Genomic DNA, 26,444 nt, shown 5'->3' with positions numbered 1-26,444 from the left:
TTGCACTTGGTTTCGTAATATTGATATATCATGTTGTATTTCTTCCTCTTATTCATGAATCATGCTAGAGCTTTCAAGTTGCTGACTAGGTGCTTCCATTTTCTTTCTTCAGGGCATCAATTACCGATAATAATTCTTCACTATGCCCTTTGAATTCCTTCAAACTAATTTTTCAAACCAAGCTTATTAAAAAATTTAAAAAAAATACACACCTTTTTTCACTTTGTAGGAGCTCAATATTCAATCTGATGCACCTCTATAATTTTGGGTCTCCTAGTTCTAAAATTGTGACCTGTAGTAGCTCTCTGCATCCTCTTTCCAATGCCACCAGTCTGATCGAAATTGGATTCTCCAAGGAAGGGTTATGCCAAATCTCCCACGGAGACCTAATTATAGATTAGTTCAGTAGAGCGAACTTGTACGATGTGCCACGTGTCATTGTTTAGACCTTAATACCTGAAATTGATACAAAGAAAACTAGAGGCCATCCTCTTTTTGAAACTTCTTATGATATTTCAATCTGATGCTCAAAACAAAAGTTATGATAATTTTCCCCAGGTCACCTATTTGGAATGTAATTTGGGGTTCTGCAAAAACTCCAACTTCCTCATATCATATATCCGCAAATATAGTGAGAAAAGCTCTGAAATTTGGACCCAAAGTTCAGAATTATTTCGGTCCAAATGGGTTTTTTGTTTAGCTTCTGAAACGTCGTAGAAGAAAAGTTACAGAGAAAATGGCACGGTGACCTGTTTGGAGCAGTGAAACCCTAGAATCCAAAGCTCTGATACCAAATGTTATGAAACCAGCTCACAAAAGATAGAAAAGATAGATCAATGCCTTAGAAATAAGCCTCTTCAAGGGGGAAACCTCCTTTACATTACACAAATGAACAATTCTTTGATGATTCAAATGACAAAACCTCCTTTCTATATATAGGAGTCTACAGGGTCACAATATAACCAAGCCGACCTAACAATAATAATATAAAGGCATGAAAATAACAATAGAGGGATTCTATGAGGCCAATAATAACAATATGGGGACAATAGCGGCACCATAATAACAATCAGGGATACAACGACAATAGTAATGGGGGGATCACTAATATTATAGGGACCTAACAACATCTTATCCCAAGTCCAGGATAATGTGTTCCATATTGTATGGTCAAATCTACGCATTGAGTTTTAACTCCCTTCTCGTCCTCTTCTTGCACATGATCTATTTAACTACACACCTGGGTTCTTGTGATATAGGTCCTTGATGCCCTTTTGCACATCGGTTGATGATTCTATGTAGCTTACCTAGGGCTTACCACTCCTCCTCCTCCTTTTGGTGCATACCTATCATAGATTGGTGGCAAGTCATATAATTGTTGTCACTACTACGTAGTAGATCTTGATTGACCCCATTATGTCGCAATCAACTCCCTTCATGCCTCCTTGTATATTTCTTTTTCCCTTGCTAGATCAAATTTGAGAGGTGGTTCTAATGCCTTCCTTACCCATTGGTAATGTTTAATCCCTAGTCCATTAACATTTTCTCCCATCCTTGCTCCTCTAAACATAATTTCTTCGACTTGTATTCGATCAATGTGCTCTTTTGTAGCTATCATCCACACATTTTGTCCTCTTTTCTCCTGCCATTTAGTGATAAGTTGAGGTAAACACTTAGTAGCATGATCTAGTTTCCTATAATAGGTACATTTTTTGTAGGGGTTAGAGAAATCTCGCACCAAATGTCTTGGCTTCCCATAGTCATAATAAATAATCATTCCTTAGCCTCTTCCAAACCCTCCTCTACCTTTACCAGGAAAATCCCTTACCTCTACCCTACATTCCTTGACCTCTACCACAATTATATCATCTTGGTTTTAATATTTCATAAGGTTATATTGTTCTTTTCTTTGGTAATTGTATTTCTTCATTAATACATTACATTCACCCCATAACATCATAACATTATTCAAATTTACATCATTATTCAACGACATATGCAACTATGTGGAAAGAACAATATCATCATCATCAATGTAGCAGAACATAAAGGAACAATAGAAGAATAACATGCACACATAGAGTCCCCAGGATTGGCCTGAGACTAGGGAAAAACCCACTATGGGGAAAATCCTTGCAATTTTTTCATCTTATATTTTCATCAAATGATTCATCAAAATATAGTATAATGATCCATATCTTCTTCTATGCAACTAACTACAAAAATAAATACAACATCGATGAAATGAACCCAACAATATATATACTCAAAAATATGATTCTGAGGTCTATAATGAACTGCCATTGTCTGCAATCTACCGAACTCTGTAGTCACTGAGAGAAATATTCGAAAGCCTAAGATTTCATCTTTTAGTCCCTAGTTTCATGGAGGAGGAGATATGTGAGTGACTATGGCTACCCAATCGATCCCTTAAGCCTAAGAAGAGAGCAACTTGGGTTAGATCTGGACTGTAGAAAGCTTAACTCCCAGTGGCATGCATAGTGAGTTTTCCATGCAACTAGAAGGCTCCAGTCACACATATGAGCCTCTAAGAGAGTGATTGTAGTCAATATCCTTCTGTGTTGTACCTGCGACTATGACCCAAAACCCTAGATCTAAAATGCGAGCTTCAGACCTTGCAATTTTACCTCAAAGTGAACCTAATCCTCTACGGACGAGCCTCAAACCTGTCTGAGCCAAAAAAATATAGAAGAGTGTCTCATCATTGTGCCTAAATGAGGTAGTGGGAACTTGTATTTATAGCCTTCCAAGGTGGTCCACTTTTCTTTAGAGCCGACCTTGTCAAATATGCACATGTGGTCTTTTCTTCATAATTACATTTTCCCTTATCCGATTTGAGTGATCTTTAGGTCAATTTCGGTCCTCTCGAAGAGAGAAATTAAATGCAGTCATTATCTCCATCAAGTGAGATTTGCAAAGTAGAATTTAACTGTAGTTGCATATTTTTAACACTCACTCTCAACTAGGGAGAATTCCAGCTACCAATATATGACCGTCGATCAACATGTCATCCTGTCATCATATTCAATCTCAATTATGTCATCATCTCATATAATCACTATTCATATCAATTCATCTCCCTCTTTTTCTTACTTATCTCTTGATTGTGCCTGCTCATGTGTTGATGATTCTCTAATCTAAAAGAAGAATAAATTTGACATCGGAGGGAAGCTCAATCTACCACCCTCTATCCATCGGGCTATTACTCGAAATCTGTAAGAGCGGGATACAACCTAGGAGCATATCTCAACCCGGAACCACATCGGGGAGCATTTATCAACCCAGAATATCATGGGGGAGATACTAATGTGACCCCATATCGAGCAATAAGATATCCAAACAGACAAGAGAGAACATATCAACCATGTAATCACATCGGGGAGCTCAATATCAACCTGGAACTTCATAGGGCATAAAATATCAACCCAATCTTATTGACTACTGATATTCCCCTCAATGAATCTAATAATTCATGTGGTAGAACACCTTCATAATAATCAACTTGGGTTGTGCACCCCATGTACGCTCTCAACCCGTTATCCAAACGGGGATTGATATTCCCAGCAATCCCAACTTATGGTTATGATGCCAACTGGGGTATACTCTGCAAAGACCAAGATAGGGTGAGCTACTACTCCAACACTATGGGTAACAGAGAGGGGTCATACCCTATTGTCCATATTTCCCTCAACCCTAAGATCCCTCTATCTCAATTCCTCACCTTGGGAGTTTAGACAGGGGAAAGAGTTGGCTCAATGTCCTCGATCATTCCTGCTCTCTATAGATCAAAAACATATCATTATGCTCAAATCTGGTAATAATCACACCCTAATAGAATTTGTCTATTTTTCATATAGGAAATGAAATCAAATATCATATTATAGCATAAAAAATCATATATATATATATATATAGATATATCATAAAAAGGATACCATAGTTATCCTCCCTCTCAAGGAGGTGGCAATCACAAGCTTGAGCTTATTTTGTACGACAACATTGTCTTAATATATGAAGGTATCTCAGTCCCAACTATATGCAGGATTCTCTGCCAATCAGTTCCCTCTCTTTTTCATCATAATGTATCCATGTCATATCCAGATCCTGCTCAGATGGCTCTCTAAGGAGCTTCTTCATCCTACCTCATAGCTAGTCATGCTAGCAACATCATACTCAACCTCGTTCATGCTATGGACCTCTCATCCAATATCATGGAAAATATCATACTAAGGTAGCATCTAAATTTTCTCATCATCCATGTAGTTACATATTTTAGAATGAATATCTCATATCAAAATTGATCATCCCATGAAGATATCTCGAAGAATGCTCGATGGAAACTCTATGTCAGTGAAGTGACTCAATCATGAACTCATTCAGGTTCTATGCACATCATATATATATATATATATATATATATATATATATATATATATATATATATATATATATATATATATATAGCTACATATTTTTGAATGAATAACTCATATCAAAATTGATCATCCCATGAAAATATCTCGAAGAATGCTCGATGGAAACTCTATGTGAGTTAAGCGACTCAATCATGAACTCGTTCAGGTTCTATGCACATCATATATATATATATATATATGGACGGGTGTTCAAAATAGAAAATCAATGCTTCAATCAACTATTGGTTTCCAAGATGAGTTCAACAATATTTCTTCACAACATCTTGAAATTCAATTGGAGTGTCCAAGGATTTTCATTTCCACTTTCCAATACTTCTTCAATAGCTTCATAATATATATTATATTTTCCCAACTTCATAAATGGATTCATTATGCCATGATTCATCATTTCATGCTTCAAAAGCCATCTCCCTCCTACTTAGATCATTATAGGCTCACTACCTGTCAATAGTAGATCATCAGTATCAAAGTCATACCTTAGAACACTTCTAAAGTAGAGCCTTAGAACACTTCTGAAGTAGAGGTTTGGATCAACAAACTATCCTCACTTCACCAGATAACTATCAATGCATACATATCAATATCGAGGAGATTCTTCATATAATTGTCTCTGCAAACATACTTTTCCAAACCAATATGCTCAAACTCAAAATATTATATAATCAAATCAGCTAAGTCAGCTTATAAAATTTTATATGCTAGATTTCATCTTGATTTTCCATATTAATATCAATATTGAGGAGATTTCTTCATATAGTTCTCTTTGAAAACATGCTTTTTCAAACCAATATGATCAGACTCATAATATTATATAATCAAATAAGCTAAGTCAGCTTATAAAAGTTTAGATGCTAGATTTCATCTTGATTTTCCAGATTAATACAAAACACATAGTGGGGTTTTTTGTTGTGGATTTCCCTGGATATTTATTGTTTTATGTGCCTTTGATTCTCTTCCTCTATTGATTATTGTTTGCTATATGTTTATGGCCTTCCGCTGTAAAGAGTAGAAGTAGATTCTTATCTATTTCTTTAGCAAATTGCATCAGCTTGTGAATCTATAGGATTTTCTACATGGTATCAGAGCTAAGAACAATATACTAGAGGAGATTTAAAAGTTTTAAGTTTTTGGGTTACAGGTGAAAGTTGAATTTGCAATACATACTTCAGGATTGGCATATGGCATTCCATGGGTTGAGGCTTGAGTATGCCTTCAAAGGTAGATCGAATTTCATAGCCTGGAGGGATAAGATGGAGGTTGTGCTAGAGGAAATGGCTTGAAGGAATTTGTTGAACAAGCAATTCATAAGCCAACAACTATTGATGCATAGAACTTGGCTGAGTGGAAGAAGTGTGTGGCGAAGGCAAGGCGAATAATCCTTGAGGGAGTTCGAGATCATATTGTATCAAGTTTCCATGGAAAGGAAACCCCACATGCTATGTGGAAAACATTGACGCACTTGTATCAGAATAAAAGTGATTAAAGGAAGTTGGCACTGAAGGATAAGCTTTGTAGAATCAAGATGGAGAAAGGCAAGATGATTCTGAAATACTTGACCAAGTTCACTCAATGTCGGGATGAACTTGGAAGTGTTAGAATCATGGTTTTCGCGGAGGCTATGTTGAGCCTTGCTCTTCTTTGACTCCCAAAGAGTTGGCATAGTTATCAGGACTCTATCAATGGTTAGGAGAAGCTGCTAGATTGGGAACGACTATGGTCATATTTGATGTAGGATGAGATCAGGAGGAACATCAAGGATGGCTCTTCATCAAAGACTGGTGATGAAGAGAACTGTGCCTTAACGATTAAAGCGAGGAAGGGGGAAGGTAAAATTTCCCATTCCAAACCATATTCTTATCATGGAGGTAAGAAGAAGGACATGACAAAATTTAAATTCTTTCATTGTCACAAGATGGGACACTTTGCTACAAATTTTCCATTGAAGAAGTCCAAGGAGAAGTCCTCAGGAGGAGCAGTGGGTGAGGCTTTGGCCTCACAATTCGAATTGGACTTTTCCCTCATTGCATGCATGGTGTCTTAAATGATGGGAAGTGTCTGGTACTTAGACAGTAGAGCTTCATTCCACATGACTAGTGACAACGAGTTATTCAGTGAACTGGAAGAGAAATATCTCAAGATGCATATCGATATGGGTGATGACAATAAGTATAGTGTTACTAGTGTGGGCACTATTACTTTTCAAAGGGAGCATGCGGCTCCGCTCACCTTGAAGAATGTTATGCATGTACCCAGACTAACAAAGAAATTGGTATCCATTGCCATGCTTGAGGATAGAGGTTATGATGTGATATTTTCGAAAGGAAAGGCGTTCTTTCGACACATAGGCACGGGTCAAGTAAAGAAGATAGGGATTAGAGTTCAGAATCTATATAAGATATAGGTAGAGGATTGTGCCGCTTTGAGTTCAAAAGCACTTAAGTCGAGACGTCGACGAGTTGTGGCACAGGCAATTGGGCCACTTGAATCATGGGGCTTTGAAGATATTGCAACAAATCTCTACTGGTCTTCCTAAAGGTATGCTTGAGAAGGTTGATACATGAAAGGGTTGTACTTTGGGAAAATACACCAAGTCTTCCTTTGGAGATAGAGATAGTTGAGCAGAGTCTGTTATGGAGAGAGTCCATTCAGATGTGTGTAGACCATTCTTGACAACATCCATGGACAAACATAGGTATTATGTTATATTTGTTGATGGCTATTCTCATAGATGCTGGGTATCTTTTATGCAGAAAAAGGATCAAACTTTCACAAAGTTTTTTGAGTTCAAAGCATTGGTAGAGAAAGAGTCTAGCAAGAAGGTTAAATCTCTACGCAGTGATAATGATCGTGATTATGTCTCCAATAAGTTTAAGAAATTCTATGCAGTGGAAGGGGTTAAATAAGAGTTGACGACACCCCATAACTCTCAATTGAATGGGGTTGCTGAGAGGAAGAATAAGAGCATAGTAGGGGAAGCAAGGGCGATGTTGCATGATTAGGGCCTACCACTACACTTGTGGGTTAAGGCATGCAACACAATGGTTTATGTTCAGAATCGTAGCCCACATTGGTTACTTGAGATGAAGGCACTAGAGGAGGCTTATTCCGATAAGAAGCTAGATGTTGGTCACTTCAAGATTTTTGGGTCATTGGTTTATTGCCATGTGACCAAATATGGATGGAAGAAGCTTCAGCCAATAACAAAGTTGGGGATCTTTGTGAGGTACACTGATACACCCCACAACTATCGAGTGTACATGCCGACCAGTCAGATGACAGTGGTTCACAGGATATTAGGTTCAATGAGGAGAAGGGCATGTGAGTATCCCTTGAGAGGGAGCTTCAGCTACACACGGATGAGGAACTTTTAGCTCCTAAGGTTGAGGGGCCTCAGATTAATATGGAGTAGCCACATGCAAAGGTTTAGAGAGTGGATACATGCACTCAGGCAGAGTCTTCCATAGAGGGAAGAAAGCACACTAGAGAGACTGACAGATTGTTGGATGATGCATGGGAAAATGTGAGATCACCCTCTTCTTAGCGCAGATAGAGGATGTCACAAGAGAGGCACACTGGGTACATGGAACTTATGGGTGCTTTTGTTGTGACAAAGCCATCTCCCTTTTAGGAAGCAATGCAACAATCGGTTTGGGTTGATGCAATGGTGGAGGAGTATGACTCCATAGTTTGAAATAGTGTTTGCGATGTGGTCTCGAGACCAGAGGAAAAGTCAGTTGTGAGCTCCCATTGGATTTAAAAGGTAAATCAAGCTACATATGGTAGTGTGGGGAAGCATAAGGCTAGATTTGTGGCCCGTGGCTTTTCACAGGTAGAGGGTATTGGCTATGATGAGACATTTTATCTTGTTGCAAGGTACCCATAAATCACATCTATTTTTGCACTATCAGCACAGATGGGTTGGAAGATCCATTAGACAGATGTGAAGACTACCTTCCTCAATGGAATGATTGAGGAAGAGGTGTACATAGAGCAGCCCGAAGGTTTTTAAACCTTGGACGGTGAGTCACATGTGTGCCGACTCAAGAGAGCATTGTATGGGCTGAAGCAAGAACCTCGTGCTTAGTACACCAAGATAGATAACTACTTCACTAGGTTGGGCTTCACAATGAATGAAGCGGATGCGAACTTGTATCACATAGTGGTGGAAGGTAAGATGTTGATCATTGTACTTTATGTAGATGATCTCATGCTGACAAGTGATGATAAGCTCATCAAATATTGCAAGGAGGACCTTGCAAGAGAGTTTGAGATGAAACACATGGGGCTTATGCATTAATTTCTTGGCATAGAGGTATGGCAGAGAGATGGGGAGTTGTTTGTATCTCAGGGTAAGTATGCCAATGAGATACTCAGGATATTTCGCATGGAGAGCAGTAAACCCATGGAGACTCCTCTGGCTAGTAACTAGAGGAAAGAGGGTGCTACTTCAGGGGAAGTAGTGGAAGCTATTGTTTACAGGCAGCTTGTGGGTTCACTCATGTACTTGGTGAACACATGACCAGATATGTGCTATGTAGTTAACTATCTTAGTCAAGCGATGGTTAGGCCTACCAAGCTGCATTGGAAGGCGAGAAAGCATGTATTGAGATACCTCAGAGGCACTACTCAGTTTGGGTTATGATACAGACGAACATAGGGAGTGAAGCTTTAAGGATTCATCGATGAAGATTGGGCAGGGAGTCCATCCGTCAGGAAGAACACATCAGGAGGGATCTGCAGTATTAGATTAGTGACAGTTTCTTGGTACATCAGAAAATGGAGATCAGTTGCACTCATTTCAGCAGAGGCAGAGTACATGAATGCAAGTTAGGTAGCATGTGATGCTATCTGGATGAGGAAGATCTTGTTTGGTTTGTTTTGTCAGCAAATGGATCTGATAGTTATTTATTGTGATAATCAGAGTTGTATCAAACTCTTTGAAAATCTAGTCTTTCATGATAGGTCCAAGCATATTGATATTCAGTATCATCATCTCAAAGATTGTGTATTGAGGTGGATCATGTTGTTAGATTACATTTCCATAGAGGAGCAAGATGCTGACATCTTGAAAAAGGCATTGTCAAGATGTAAATTCGAGTTTCATAGAGACGGGATTGGGGTAGTTGATACTCCCTTTCTTGTTGAGAGGGAGTGTTGAGAAATGGAAACAACAAATTCTAGTTTAATTTGTCCTAGAGTTAAACTGTGAATTAATATTGAATTCTATTCTCATAGAAACTGAAAATTAGTTAATTAAATTTATTAAACTTACTTAACTTAGGAAATTTGAGTTGGAAGTATTTCTATCGTCATGTGGATGTTCTTCCTACTTTGTAGGAGTCTAGTGTGAGTTAATTGTGAGTTATAAAATAGAAGACTCAATTTCATGAGCTAGTTCAGTTAAATTAGTTCTCAAATTGATTGAGAGAACTAATAGTGAGTTAATAGTCAGTGGTGTCACTAATGAACTCCACCAGTGCTACTCTAGTTAACTAAATATTTACTCATAAGAAACTCATGCATGTCGATTATGAGAAAGACCCAGTTGAGACTAGAGTGCAGGGATAGTGTACTATTTGTTTTAGATTTTTCTGAGTTTCACTGATAGTGCATGCATTCAGGAACTAGCACTTGAGGGATTTCACAGTTTTTAGAGGCTTTATTTCCCTTTAAATACAAGTTATCCTCCATAGGAATTACGCATTGGAATAGAGAATTGGAGAGCTTGTGAAGAGGCTAAGATTTGGCCTTGAGCTTGCTTATTAGTTGGAGATTGAATTTTCTGAGTGTTGGGATTGTTCTATAGAGAACAAGCATTGTAATTTGATCTTGATTTTCTAGATTGATATAAAACATATAGTGGGTTTTTGAGTTGTGAATTTCCCCATATATTTATTATGTTATTTTCCTTTGATTATCTTCCTCTATTGATTATTTTTTGCTCAATGTTTATGGGCTTCCGCTGTAAAGAGTAGAAGTAGATTCTTGTCTCTTGCTTTAGCAAATTGCATTAGCTTGTGAATCTACAGGATTTTCTACAAATGAAACATAACATTGAAACAATATACCATGCATACCTTTCAGTATTCATATACCTGTGCATCTTTTCATTTTACATAGGAAGCTTATAGAACTTAGTCATCTTTTCGTCATGTTCCTCTTTTTCCAACTCTAGCTTTTCTTTCCTGCATCTCAAATGATGATCAAGAAGGATCCTCTTATTACATCTCATCAAGGAGGCTAGAAACATCCAAATACTCAAATATACATGCAAGTGTTATAAGTAATGATAAAAATTAATAATCATATCTATAAGTTTATACAAAAGTAAAGACACCAAGGAGCATCATAAGTCAAGAAATACTTATCTTCAATGAGAGTTGATGCTCTCCCTCTTGGACCAACCTTCAAGGGCCATCATTTTCCATTGTCCATATAACAATGTTTCCTTCAATATTTCAATCATATTTATCAATAACCATGCCTACTAGAGACTATCCCATATAGGGCTTTATCAAATCTGCCACAAGTGCTTGAACATATTTAATTTGACCATGGTAGGGTTTCTAGATTTCATATCTCAAATATTTTCCATAAACCGAGGTTTCTCTCAAACCTTAACCTCATAATATCCATCAAACCCTAATACACAAATTGCCTAAGGTTTTATTCAAATCCTAGAATTCTTTTAGGTCTCCTCCATTTTCTCTCACTTCCATCAAAGGTGTCTCCATGGGGGTGATCTCCATGACTTTTCTTCAGCCAAAATTCGCTACCATGTTAATTTCTCATAGGGATATATTGTTCTTTTCTTTGATAATTTCATTTATTCATTAGTAGATTAGGTTCACCCCATAACATCATCACATTATTTAGATTTACATCATTATTTAGTAGCATATGGAACTATGTAGAAAGAACAATATCATCATCATCAATGCATCAAAACATAAAGGAAAAATAGAATAATAACATGCACACATAGAGACAACAAGATTGGTTGGACACCAGGGAAAAACCCTCTACGGGGAAAACCATTGCAAATTATTCTTCTTAGATTTAATCAAATGATTCAGAAAAAGAGAGTATAATGATCCATATATTCATCTATGCAACTAACCAGAAAAACAACTACAACATCCATTAAATGAACCCAAAAATGTATATACTCAAAAATATGATTCTAGAGTCTGTAATGAACTGCCATTGTCTACAATCTATCGAACCCTGCGGTCACTGAGAAAAATATTTAGAAGCATGAAATTTCATATTTTAGTCCCTGGTCACACAGAGGAGGAAATATGTGAGTGACTATGGCTTCCCATCCACTCGCTTAATCTTGACAAGTGAGCGACTAGGTCAGATCTGGACTGCAGAAACCCTAACTCCCAATTGCATGCATAACGATTTGTTCATGTGATTGGAAGGCTCCAGTCGCACACATGAGCCTCTGAGAGAGAAACTGTAGTTAGGATCCTTCTGTGATGTGCCTGCGACTATGGCCCAAAACCCTAGAGCTGAAATACGAGCTTTGGACCCTGCAATTCCATCTCTGAGTGAACATGATCCTTTGCAGATGAGCCTCAAACATGTGTGAGCCAAAAACAAGATAGAAAGGTGTCTTATCATTGTGTCTAAATGAGGTAGAGGGAACTTGTATTTATAGTCTTCCAAGGTGGTCCACTTTGCTTTAGGGTCGACCTTATTAAATATGCACGTGGGATTTTCTTCATAATTACACTTTCCCTTATCCAATTTGAGTGATTTTTAGATCAATTTTGGTCCTCTCGAAAAGAGAAATTCAATTCAATAATTATCTCCATAAAGTGATATTTCCAAAGTGGAATTTGACCTTAGTTGCATATTTTTAACACTTGGTGCATTGTACATTAACGTAGAAGCTTTAGAACTCTATGTCTCTTGCACCCTATAGGATTCAATAGTGCATTCCCTCATTAGGTCTAATGTGTGATAAGTATGTATTTGATGCCCAAATAATTTGAAAAAGTTGTAGAACAATGTTTTCATAAAATTTTGATATTTCTACATCATTGGGCAAGATGTGGGTATATTTCCCCACACTCTACAAAGATCACACCATAATCTTGGCTACCTTGCACCAATTGATTAGCAGATCTTGTTGCCATATATTTTGTGACAATTGGACACTCATCTCTATGGTGCCCCTCCTTTTCACATATGGTGCACCAAAATTATTTACACTTCTCTTTTCCTTTTACTAAGTCTTGTAACTGTATTTTTAGTGTTTCCAACTATGAATGGACTTGTGCCATCCCTGTATTATATTCACTTCCTATAGAGGATACTTCTAGCTTCATGGAAATCTCCAATGCTTCAGATTGTGTGGAAAACTTCTGTTGAGTCAATCGAATACATATATGTGGTAGTTGAAATACAATAAATAAATCTCCATGTTGTGCATCAAGAATCAAGAGTTATAACCAATATAAAAGTACCTTTTACCTTTGATTAAAGTCCCATACTATCTCTCTAACATGTTGCTTGATTTCCTTGATTTCAGTAAGCACTGGAACTCTCACATCGGTTTCTGAAAATATTTCCCCAATGGTTGTTTAATTTTTGCTAATGCTCTACCTTGTTTTGCTGGTGTAGTGTTCTTGAATTTCATGTACCATGTCAACACACGATCCCTAAAGGTGGTTTCAAATTGCGTCACTTTGGTTTTTTCATCTTGTACCTACTTAACATTCCAAAGTACTTCACATACAAAACAATATTGTTTTTGATCCTATGATCCAATGTCATGGAAGACTGGCATGCACATGGAAGACTCAATGTCCATCATGGTTCTCTTCATGGTCATGCTTTGCAACACTTTTGGGTGATTTTATTATGTACTAGATCTTGTCTGACTATTTCGGTTCTTCTGACAACCTTTATTATTATTCCCACTAATTGAACTTAATTGCAATAACTTACTTGGTGTTCTTACCTCTTTATTTGGTGACGCATGCAGGGTCATGGGTTTGACAATGGGTATGGATTGACTAGGGTCATTGGGATACATTTGATTCTTCTCACTATGAACTGAACTAAGGATCTTATTCCTTGTCCTTTCCTCTCTTCTTGCACAATTTCTCTCTCTCTTCTAGGTTTGACACTCCACCAAACATATGATCAACATTGATCTCTGCCCCACATTTTTTCTTCATTCTTATTCCTTCTCTAAGCTTTCCTCTGGTCCTTCTATCTATCATAATTTCTAATGAAGACCTATCTCTCTCCCTTTGCTACTACATTGAAATCTCACTCCACTACACAACACTCCAACTACTTCGGTCATGTTCTCCTCCTACTTCGATGTACATGCTCTAACCCTCAACACTTCTTTTGGACTTTTGTCCCTTTGTTGTCACGACATCCTTATTTCATTCATTCCTTATTTATATATCCCTCACCCTCATTCCCTTAGGCCATCCATTGGTCAGTCCCTAGTCTTCCCATCACATGCAAAGTGATTCAACTGATCATGTTATCAGATTCCAACATCATTATTCTTCTTTTGTACAACACCATATTTATCTAGGTGAATAATAATTTCGCAAATATTCCTTGCGTACCCCTGAAAAAAATTCCTTTCAACTTCACTATATGATTGAGTGGTGTCTATTGTGAATTCAACAATTTATCCTTCTAGTCTATTTTTAAACCAGAAATCAACTGCACCTGAAACTATGTTGTTCACTAAGTTCACCCTTCAAATCACTTATGGATTCCAATTATAGTACTATAGTGTGCCAGTTTATGATGTTCCCTAATAGTCTTGGAAACTATTAGGCCGAAATCATAAGAAAATAAATGAAGAAAATATCATGTAAGTCTATAAAAACATACTTTTATAGCCACTTCTTGGGATCAATTTGTTGTTAGAAATTAATTAACGGAGAAATGAAACACATAAAAATTATTATGAAAACACAAACACATAAACTCATAAAATAAGAGCGACAAAAATATGTGTGGTTCACCCAATTTGGGCTACGTCGCATACGAAGAAACAACCAATCCTTTCTATTATATTATCCAGGAAAGTGAAGAGATACAACCTACACCAGATCCATTGTAATTTCCTCTTCACTCTCACATAGTCTCCTCTCTTTTTTTTGCTAAGAATAATAATATGAAACCACAATACAATTCCCTCATATAAACTAAGGTTTTCCTTCTAGGGAAAAAAACCCTAAATTAACATAAGTTCTATTGTCAGATTATCTAGCTAATGAATGACCCAGATTGATTACAAAATTACAATATTTTACAAGGAAAATTTTCATCTATTTTTAGATTTGGGGGCACTACCCCCAAACCCCTTCTGGGGGGGCTCATAAAATTGTCATGGCCCCCCCATGGAATCCCCTAACAAATGATCATACGGGAAACATTGCTACCCTGTTAGGAACATGGATCCAACGCAACTAAAACAAAAAAACTATGAAAATAAAAAAGATAATGAGGGTCAACATCGAACTTCTACTAGTTCCTAGTTTCTGTATTCAAGCTTCTATGATCCATAATGAATTAAGCAAAGTATTTTGGTAGAAATCACATAAGAGAATTTTTTGGCCATTGAAACGCACCGGCCAAAAAATTCTCCTATGTGATTTATACCGAAAGACTTTGCTTAGTTCCTAGTTTGTTATGCAACAAATTCATGTCCCTTCATTTGAATCCACTATAGTATCTCATGTTTATTCGGCCTACACATTCCCTTAACCATAGATCCTGGTCCCAACAACAAAACCATTTGTTGGTGCACAAAGGGTAGACTCGAATTTAAAATTAAACAACCAACAAAACCCCTTAAACACTACCCTTCCAGCATCACGTGTGAGAAGGTCAAGTCTCACCTAGGGCATTGTTAAGGCCATTTTGTCACACTTAAGAAGAAAGTTCCCAAACCTAGATCTCTCGCCATCCGTTACAATTTGCATCAATCCCCTACAAGGAAAATAGTAAAACTATTCCCAAATGTTATAAGAATCTTGGATTACATTGGTTCAAAACCCTAATTTGACACTCCATCACACTTAACTTCATTTCAACATGTGATGGTGCATGTTTCCCACTAAAACTTGCGTTAGTCAGTGCAAGTTTCCTTTACTAAAATTGCCATGGCATCGAGAAATGAGGAAAATAAAATATAATTTTGAAGCTTCCCCATCTAGAAGCTTTGGGAACAAATTCACCCATTTTCTATTGAATATGATCTCACATTCCTACTAATGAGGCTTTGTCCTTTATTTCATGGAACTTACCTCTGTCAAAGTTGATCTAGCCCTAGTATGGTGGATCTATAACTACCTCATTTTCCCTATAAAAGTAGTACTTACTATAGAGTATGGGTTGGTGTTTGGAGACTCTGATTCTGCCCTTATGCTGTCAGTTTGAGTTTGGAGGTCCATAATCCATCCTTATGCATTGGTGAGATTGAAGCCTTTATCATTGTGGTAAAGAAAGGACAAGAAGGCTGGGAGAGATTTGCATCATCAAGGCCTCAATAAGGGTTGCAATATTTCTCTATTATCATTAATACAAAGTGCATTAGTTTTCCCATACATCATGTCTTTAATTATAAATGTGTAGAATAAGGTTCCTCGATCTCTTATTTAGAGTTATTTTAATATATTGTGTTGTATATCTCGATCTGTTTGCTTGTCTTAGCTAATTTTCAGGTTCTTCTTTTGGGATTCAAAGTTGGAGCTAGAGTGAGCAGGTGAAGAGAAGAAGGAAACTTGCAGTGAACATCAAATAAGTTTTCTTCTTATATTGTGAGTATCTCTAGGGAAAGATAGTGTAGTTTGTTTGGTTGTTTCTAGGTTAAGCCAATGAACCTAGGGAGATCACTTTTGTTTGTATAAGGGATTTGTCCAGAAAACAACTTGGCGACTCCATTGGGGAATGAGTTGTTCTTCAGTGGTTTTCTTTGCCTAACCTTTTAGGAACTTAATAGGTCACCATTTTTGTCTTGTTCAAACTATGATTTGACTTTATAAAATTGGATTTCGAGCTTAGTAAGGGGTTTTTCCTCATTTTTTGTGCAAATAATCCCCATCGCAATGTCCTTCTATCACAGTGTGAATCCGTGCAACATTCTTGTGTATGAAGTGTTTCTTTCTTGTAAATTGTGATGACATAGTGAAAGTGCATTGCATTGCAATTTTTATATTCATTAAGTGTGAAAAATAACACTAGTGTCTATATCTTACGTGCGATGATACCTGGAAAATACAAAAGGTAGGGCTTCCCTATCTTGCTTTGAAATTTATCTTATTTTCTATAGTTTTCTGAGTCTCTGGTCTACTTGTTTCTCTATAAAGCCAACATTTAATTTAAACATTTAAAATTGATTTCTCTTTGGTAGGAAATTGATTTTTTTCTTATCAATTAGAGATTTTTACAATTTGGCTTGATTATTGATTCCTTCAAAGGCATTTCATACTTCTATAGTTAGCTTTTTGACGTTTTATTTTTTAGTAATCTAGGCATAGTTTTATTTTTCTTTACATTATGAAAATTTAAAAAAAAATACAAAATTCTTGTTGATCAGGGCTTTGAATTTGTCAAATTGGAATAGTGGCTTTAAAGGTCTTGTTTGGAATATTTGTTTTCTGCATTGTTGAATTGAAACCTCTTCCTTTTCTTTAATTAGATCTTCATCAACTTGAAAATAATTCTCTCATATTAGCTACATTTTAACAATTCAGGTGAATGCTTCTCTTTTACGGTCGAATAGAAACCATAACAAAGAGAAACATTTAAAATTTAACAATGAATATAAGTAGCATTGAAACAATAAAAACATCTAGTTGGTATAGGTTAGAAGATGTGTTCTAGTGTCTCTAAACATTGGAGTTGTCGTTATCTCTTTGCGTTACTTCTGGGGATGGTTGGTCTTCCATGTAATTTTAAGTATATATGATTGTTATTCCACGCACCTTTGGGTATATAGGAAGGTGCTCAACATACGAAGAGTATATACGGACACATCAGATAGCACTACCATAGAATATGCTTCCATGTACCCTGGAGTATATATCGGAAGTCTCGAGTAGGTTGCATACTTTCCATAGGTAAACGAGTTATCCATTTTGTTTGTTTATGATACAAGGAACACATCTCGAGGAGATTTCCTGCATTTATTTAATAAAATATTGTAGTTCACTAAAACCTGGTAATCCCTTCATACCTAATGACCCTTTTCACTGTTACTGTCTCTTTGATTGAATTCTCACTTTTTACTCCTTAGTAGACCTTAGGTTGAGTCTGATGGCAAAAATTCTAGAGTATTCTAGTCAAGGAAACCCCTTTGATGGGAATCTTGGTCCTTTTGCTTCTTTTGAAAATATTGGTTCTCCTTACATGGATACAATGTCTCTTCCTCGATTCACAATAGGTTTAGTGGTATGGTTTTTTTCAACCTCCTTGGTTCTAAATGTCCCATTTGCTTCACAAACGAGCTCTCCTTAAAAAAACAAACCTCAATTTGACCCTTTTCCTTCTTCTCCCATCATATCTTTTTCCCTTTATTCTTCTTTGCCTGGTGAAAATCTTGATGCTAGTAACCAGGAAGCTAAGAAGAAGAAGAAAAGGAAGAAGAATAAGAAACAAAATAAGAAAGGGGAAACTACGCAACCATTGCTATGAATGTGGATAATGTTGAAAAAACTTCCAACATGCCTCATAAACTTAAATTCCCTTGCAAAATTTGTAAGGGTGACCACCTTCTTAGAGATTTCCTTGGTATTCCCCAAGTATTAAAAGTATGGTGCACATGATCACATCATTCCTTGTCGTTAGCCTCTAGAGATTATGTTGGTGATAACCAATCAACTAGAGCAAATAAGGTTCTTGAGAAAAAGGGTAAACTTATGTTTCCTTGTAGGTTATGTGAAGGGAGTCATCGGACTCACCGTTTCCCTCATATGGATGAAGCCTCGAAATTGTTGTAAAAAATTATTGTTTGTCAACAACAACTTCCAACTGGTTACTATAATATTTCCTCCAATCCTCCATTAGTTGATGAAGTCATTAATTTGATTCCATCTTTAGTCAACCCCGCTCTCCCTAGACGTGAATCCCATAAGTCCTTTTCCAACCAACCATTGGTTGAGAAAGTGGTTGACCCTATTCCATCTTTAGTCGATCATACTCTCTATTAGAGAGTGAAGTTAATACCGCTCAATTTCTTCTTATTACTTTAGATCCCACCAGATAGGGGGGAAATTATGTTGTCGTCAGAGAGTCCCCTCCAAGTAATGAGGTTATTTGCTTCCATTGGAATTAATTAACAAAGCCTATTCTCCCTTCTTCCATGGCCTTCCAAATCATGGTGAAGGCTTGTGATAAGAACATATATCACTTTGTTATAGAGGAAGGGGCTTTTGTTTAATAGTTTATCATCAAGTACTTGGAAAGCTTAGGTTCCCCTCAGCTTGTGTCTGTCACTCAGAATCTATTGGATTTCAATAGAAGAACTAGTGAACCTTTAGGGATCCTTCCTCAACTTCCTATTACCTTAGAAGGAAAAATTGTATGTATTGATGTTATGGTAATCCAAGGACCCTTGGATTTCAATTTTATCCTTGGATGAGACTATGTTTATGCCATGAACGTTGTTGTGTCCACACTATTTCTAGTGATGTCTTTTTCACATGATGGAAAAATTGTTATTGACCAACTTTCATTCATTAGTATTGATTTGAATTCCAACCATCCAACTTCCCTAAAATTTCCTAATATGCAAGTGGTATCCATCTTGCCATAAGTTAATTATGTGGCAACTTATTCCATACTTGCACCTACCAACAAAGAAGAGCCTATTGTTTATTCAACTTATTTTAACCTATCTCTAGTAAGTGATATGGAAAATTATTTATGGGGAGAATTGGAGCCTAATCTTCCTACCCCTATTGGATCCCTTGAAATGCATTCATTCTAGAGCATTGTTCTTCCATCTGATGAAAATATCTTGGAAGCCATGATTAAGCCCTTGATATGTTTTCCTTTTAGAGCCTTAGCTTATTGGGAGCCATGATCAAGATAAATAGTGCCATGAGCATAATTCTTTTACTGTGTCAAGCTTGTTAAAAAGTGAAATAGGTCTCCTTAAGCATAGTTTATTCTATGTTTCAAGCTCACATAAAAATGAAATAAACCTATGAGCATAGTTCTTTTACTGTGTCAAGCTCGTTAAAAAATCAAACAAGTCATCTTGAGCATAGTTTATTCTATGTTTCAAGCTCGCATGAAAATGAAAAAAACCTATGCGCATAGTTCTTTTACTATGTTAAGCTCTTTAAAAAATGAAATAGGTCACCTCGAGCATAGTTTCTTCTATGTTTCAAGCTCGCAATAAAAATGAAACAAACCTATGAGCATAGTTCTTTTACTTTTTCAATCTTGTTAAAAAATGAAACAAGTAACCACAAGCATAGTTTCTTCTACATTTCAAGCTTACATAAAAATGAAACAAACCTTTGAGCATAGTTCTTGTAATGTGTCAAGCTTGTTAAAAAATGAAACAAATCCCCTCCAGTTGATTTGAATCTTTGACTAGATCTCATAAATTTTGATTTCAATTGTTTTTACTTGATCTCAGAGATGAAACTTCATTTCATCCGCCCATATCACATGATCCTCTTCCTTCCTGGTGAACATATTTCTATTTGTAACCAGTAGTCTGTATGGATCCATGAGAAGAGTTGGTGGATGAAATGAAGCTCATGAAATGGCCCTTTCAGCATCACCCATGAGCAGGTGAAGTCTCACCTAGGGAATTTTAAGAGGGATTGAGGAATTAGGATGGTTTTGCAGTGGAAAAGAGGACATGAGTCATATGCTCTTGTTCTTAATGTAACATAAAAATTTTAAGTATGCCCCTAATCCACACAATGCATCGATTATTATCAAAACACATCATAACAAATAAATCATAATAAGAAAACCAAACCGCACACAACAAAAAAGTATCCAAACTGCCAATTATATCACTTCAAAAAAAATTCATTACTTCACAGTGTTGCAGCTTACCAGCCTAAACCATCCATTACAATACAAATTTTCCAGATAATATTTGTATAAAACATAACATAACAAGGCATACCTATAACATAACATTGCAACCTTATTTATAGTTTTACATTGTGCAAAATTTTGACCAGCAACCTATATATATCATTGGAAATTACTAAAACTATGGGTAAAAATCCAAAAACTATCCTACAATATTTCGCATTCAGTGCACTGCTCTTTAAGTAACATTACCACACACTATTTGTTTGCACGATGCTCCTCTACATGGAATCCTAAAAATTATGCCTCTAAACTACTACTTCAATAGGTCACTTGTAAGTTACATACCTTAATTTATAGAATATCTGAATAGATGAAGTTTTTATTGATATATATCTATGATTTGACTTCTGGATCTAAAACTTTGGTATGTACTAATATGATGTGTCATTTTGCAATTTCACAATTGTGAATAGAATTTGATGTGCCAAGTGAAATTTATGGTAACCTTCCCAAACTTTTTGATTGTTTTCCTCTTTGCACGATAAAATATTGTATACCATGCCACATGTCCAATTATTCAAATATAAATTTGAAATTTGTACATGAGGTACTTCTTTATGTCTCTTGAAATTCCTGAAGATTTCACAGTATGAAAAGTACTACAAAATAACATATAGAATAGATATGTGCCTGACCTATTTAAAATTTATTTCAAGATTGTTCACAAACTCTAAATTTCACAAGGTATAACTATGAAATTGTATCAAACCAAACTATAAAAATTAAACCAAATGTCCCTCAATATTTCTTCTTAATGTGATCCAAGTTTCACTATTTGAAACCTCCCAAAAAAAAACTATTGTGAAAATTCTAAACTAACCTATTTGAAACTAATTTCAGGAGCATTAAGGAACTTGAAATTCCTTAGAGTGTACGTATGAAATTATAGCAAACCAAGATCTAAAAATTGAACCAGATGTTCACCAAGTTTTTTCCTCAAAGTGTTCCAAGTTCCATGGTTTGGAACCTCACTAAAAAATTGACTTGATGTTAGGAGCATTCAGGAAACCTAACTTGCTTGGACTACATCTATGAAAATATAGTGAATTAAGATATGAATTTTGAACTAGATATTTCCCAAGGTTTCTCCTCGATATTCTCCAGGTTTCACCATCTAAAACCTTCCTAAAAAAAGTTATAGTGAAAATTTCAATATTTTTCTTTGAAGCAACAAAACCCTGGGATCGTGAGCTCTTATACCAAATGTTATGAACCTTGTATCTTAAAAATGATAAGAAACCAATAGTACATTCATCTTTGAGGGGGGAAACCTACTTTTACAATGAATACAATGTACAAGACAATATTTGATGATTCTAATACTGGGTCTCCTTGGTATATGTATATTTATATGTATACGAGATAAGGGAGCCCCGAGGGTTAGCTCAATTGGTCGAGTTCCCATTGCTAAAGCACCCCATTTATGGGAGATCACAGGGTTATTTCTCCTTGATGCCCTCGAGATTAGGATATTATAACAATCCGGTGGGATGTGATCCCTTCTGGTGGATATGCCTGATTATTTTCTTGGGAAAAAAATATGAGACAAAGGTACAATTATAATAAAATGGGACCTTGTGGGGTTCTAGCGTACATAACAACATAACAATAGAAATATAATCATTCGATATATATGTCTTAATAAGGGATTTTAGAGTTAAAATGGGGCTTATATAGGGCTTAACATATCAATTTTTTTTGTTTTGTAAATTGAAGTTTATATTAATAAAAAATCTTGATTTATAGAATCAATGCTTTTAATTAACAACACCATTGATGTCTGTCTTAAAAACTATCAAAAAACTATATGAAGATAATACCAAATGCTAGAAATCCCTAATTTGACTCCTATTATCTATAAATGCTAAGTATTCCCATAGGGAAAGTAGGAATTTCAAAAGTTAACATAGTGACCACTGACATATATGTTGGACATTAGATAAACCAATGCTCCCCGTGTGTTTTGCAACATGGAATCACTGCATATCATGGATCCTTATCTTTGGAAATGTGTTTATTGACTAACACCTACAAGTTTTGGTCTAATGAAAATCATGATTCCCAACAAGTGGTATCATAGCTAGGTCATGAGTTTGATACACCCCCATCTTGCATTGGGGGGGAGGTTGTTAGATACTAGTTAAACCAATGCTCCCTGTATGTTTCATGAGTTGGACTAATCGCCTCATGTGGATCCTTATCTCGTGAAATGTGTCTATTGACTAACACCTACAGGTTTTGGTCTAATGAAAATCATGATTCTCAACAATATAAACAAATTTTCAAAATGTATGTAGAAATATTTCCATTTATGGAAACCAAGGTTCTCTGTGAATTGACTTGACCTAGGAAACATAAAACACAAACACTAATGCAAACATAAAAGTAGACTTGATTGAAAGGTGCAACTATTGGTGCATCTTATGTAATGTCGATGGGTTGTTCCTTAGTGCCCATATGGGTCTCTAAGAGGAGGAATCTTCCATACTTTTTTCCCATCCGTTTGCAAAGAGGCAACATAAGGTGTCCCTTTTATATTTCTAGGTGGGCATGTAGGTCTCTCCAATCTGCCTCTTGTTCAGTGAGGGTCTAAGCTATCAATGTCTTGGTATGCCAATGTAACTCCATTTTTCCAAAGTACTTTGTATCTCAAGTTCTAATTTTATTCATATCCAGTAAAATATCCACTTCCTCCTAAAGCAACTCCTCATATTTCATAATGTTTCTCTAAAATTTTACCTCTTCTTATAGACATCTTATTTCGTGCCTTGACATTGGAGAGGTGGAATTGAAAAAATATTGTGTTTCCCTCTTTCAACAACCTTTGCCAAAGGTTTTTGGACTAGAGGGAATCCTCTGCAACTAGGTTGAGGAGTCATAGAAACAAAGAAATTCACTCTATAATTCAATTAGAATATTAGGAAAGGGGGTAATGTACTGTTTTCTAGAGATGGGAATAAAAAATGAGAGCCTAAAAGGGTTAATTTGATGACAATAATCATTCCCTGTAGCCTAACCACATTGTCCTATCATCATTATGCATCATTGTTTTGGAATCCATGTTAATCATCATACAAACCAAGAACTACCATAATGGAGGAGCCATAATACACAACCTCCATTGTCATGAAGCTGGAGACCTCACCAAAGTAGATGCACTCATGCTCTCTAGCCATGCAGCACCAACATGTTTCTAACTACTAGAAACACCAACTTAGCTATACTCCACTTGGACTATGCCTCTCGAATCCACACTTATAATAATAACTTAGTTAAGATATGAGTATAAACTTTAAACAGTCAATGAGTCTTGACACTTTCATTATATAAACTTATGAAATCATCAACATAAAGCCATACACATGAAAAATACATGAGAGAAAAATGTGTATGAGGACAACCTTAGCCTAAAATAAAAAAGCATATATGCAACAAATATACAACAAGTTTTACAACCATTTTAGGCCACCACCCGATCTCATTTGAGCTCAATAAATAGTTTGTCAGGGGTCAGAATTGAGATGGTTTTACTAGTAGTATTCCCCTTTTTTACTATATATAACACCTGTTTTTAATAAATAACATCATCCCTTCATGGCCCTTTCCTTGAAAAGTCACCAAATTAATTTTACAAGGTATTTTCCTATATTATGTATTTTTACACTATTTTAAGCATGATTAGAGACTTAATTATGGATTTGTGCTACTAAGAAGAGTTTTTTAGCACATCTTGTAACCATTGTGTAATTTATAACCAACCACCAGTTTAGGGAGGGTTCCACTGTTCCTGGACTGAATAAAAAACATGGGTTATTCTCCATGCATCATCAACATGCTCCAATGTTTACTATATTGTATATAAGGTCATTGTGTAAAGAGTTGGTCATTGGTCAAATGTGCATTGAAAAAACCTCCAAGTTTTGGACGAAGTGAAGTTGACAAGCCCGTATCTGATCGAATCACCAACTTTTCATATGTCATTCATTTGTAGTTGGACATAATTGGTTCATTGTCTATATTGGCCACACAATCCACTCGCATATGGATCCTTGGTTTTCAGTTGTGATTGATTTGTATTATCAAGTGAGATAGGGGATCCCCTTGATCTACTTGTTTACTCCTTTAATTCATGAATTTGTATAAATTCCTAACATCTGTGCATTGCACAAGAGGCAAAGGTAGATATTAGGGATTGAATCAATTAGTTTTTGTTTTAAAATCTTCAGGTCGAACCATTATTGGGGTTCACCAGTGCTAGTTGGCATGTAATTCTAACTGGGAACAAACTTAATATAATGCACTGTGTTGGTGTTTTGCAATAGATTCCTTCACATGCTTTGTTCTTGGTTTACATAACTAATGTAGGCCACATAGCTGATTAGAAGGGCCCACCAATCCAGCCACGTCTTTCTTGTCTTCTTATAGTATAATATTTATTGATGTATTTGTGTGTGTTGGGTCCCTATAATAATAGTGATTACCCCATTACTATTGTAGTTGTATCCCTTATTAATATTGTTGTGCCCCCTATTGTCCCCATATTGTTATTACAGTGCCCCATAGAATCCCTCTATTGTTATTTTTGTGGCTTTATATTATTAGTGTTAGGTCGGCTGGGTTATATTGTGACTCCTTAGACTCCTATATATATAAAGGAGGTTTTGTCATTTGAATCATCCAAGAATTGTTCATTTATGTAATGTAAAGGAGGTTGCCCCCTCGAAGAGGCTGAATTCTAAGGTGTTGATCTATCTTTTCTATATTTTTTTGAGCTGGTTTCATAACATTTGGTATCAAAGCTTTGGATTCTAGGGTTTCGCTGCTCCAAATAGGTCATCGTGGAATTTTCACTATAACTTTTTTTCTGCGACGTTTCAGAAGCTAAAAAAAAAAACCCATTTGAGAAGAAATCGCGCTAAACCTTAGGTCTAAATTTCAGAACTTTTCGCGCTATATTTGTGGAGATATGATCTGAGGAAGTTGGTATTTTTGCAAACTCCTTAATTACATTCCAAACAGGTGACTTGGGGAAAATCGTCATAACTTTCTCTCTGAGCATCAGATTGAAATTTCGTAAGAAGGTCACTATGGGAGATTTCACATAACGCTTCCTTGGAGAATCCAAATTGGATTAGACTGGTGGCATTGGAAAGAGGACACATAGGGCTACTGTAGGTCGCAATTTTAGAATTGGATGATCCGGTACAGAGATACATCAGAGGCAATATCGAGCTCCTACAAAGTGAAAAAAGGTGTGTATATTATTTTTAAATTTTTGCTTAAGCTTGGTTTGAAAATTTATTTTGAAGGAATTCATAGGGAATAGTAGAGCATTATTATCGATAACTGATGCCCCGAGGAAAAAAATGCAAACACCTAGTAAGCAACCTGAAAGCTCTAGCATGACTCATGAAGAAGAGGAAGAAATGCTACATGATATCAAAATTACAAGACCAAGTGGAACAAATGTCACTCTCACAAAAGCTAACAGAAGCTAAGATAAATGGCGTGGAATCTAAGATAAAGGGTGTGGAAGCTAAGATGGACGAATTGAAGATAGATTTGAAGAGAGACATGGCAGATTTGAAGACATATTTGACAAATTTTCTACAAGAAATAGTTACTAATGGTGAAAAGGTAGTAAAGGAAACTCATGATGCGAACAAAAGAAATGTTTATCATGATTTCATAGACTCTAATGTGGGATCGAAGACCCACCATATTCCAAAAATTGATATGAGGAAGTTTGATGGCAAGGATCCCGCAACATGGATATTACAGATGGAGCAATTTTTCGATCTCAATAATGTGGAAAACACACAAAAGGTACGTATTGCAACTTTATATTTGGAACCAAATCAGTTTGTATGG

This window comes from Pinus tabuliformis, chromosome 7 (genome assembly GCF_031772625.1).
Source record: "Pinus tabuliformis cultivar Carrire ecotype Pingquan chromosome 7, CPIR1, whole genome shotgun sequence".
NCBI lineage: Eukaryota > Viridiplantae > Streptophyta > Pinopsida > Pinales > Pinaceae > Pinus > Pinus tabuliformis.
Note: the sequence above shows the minus strand (reverse complement) of the source record.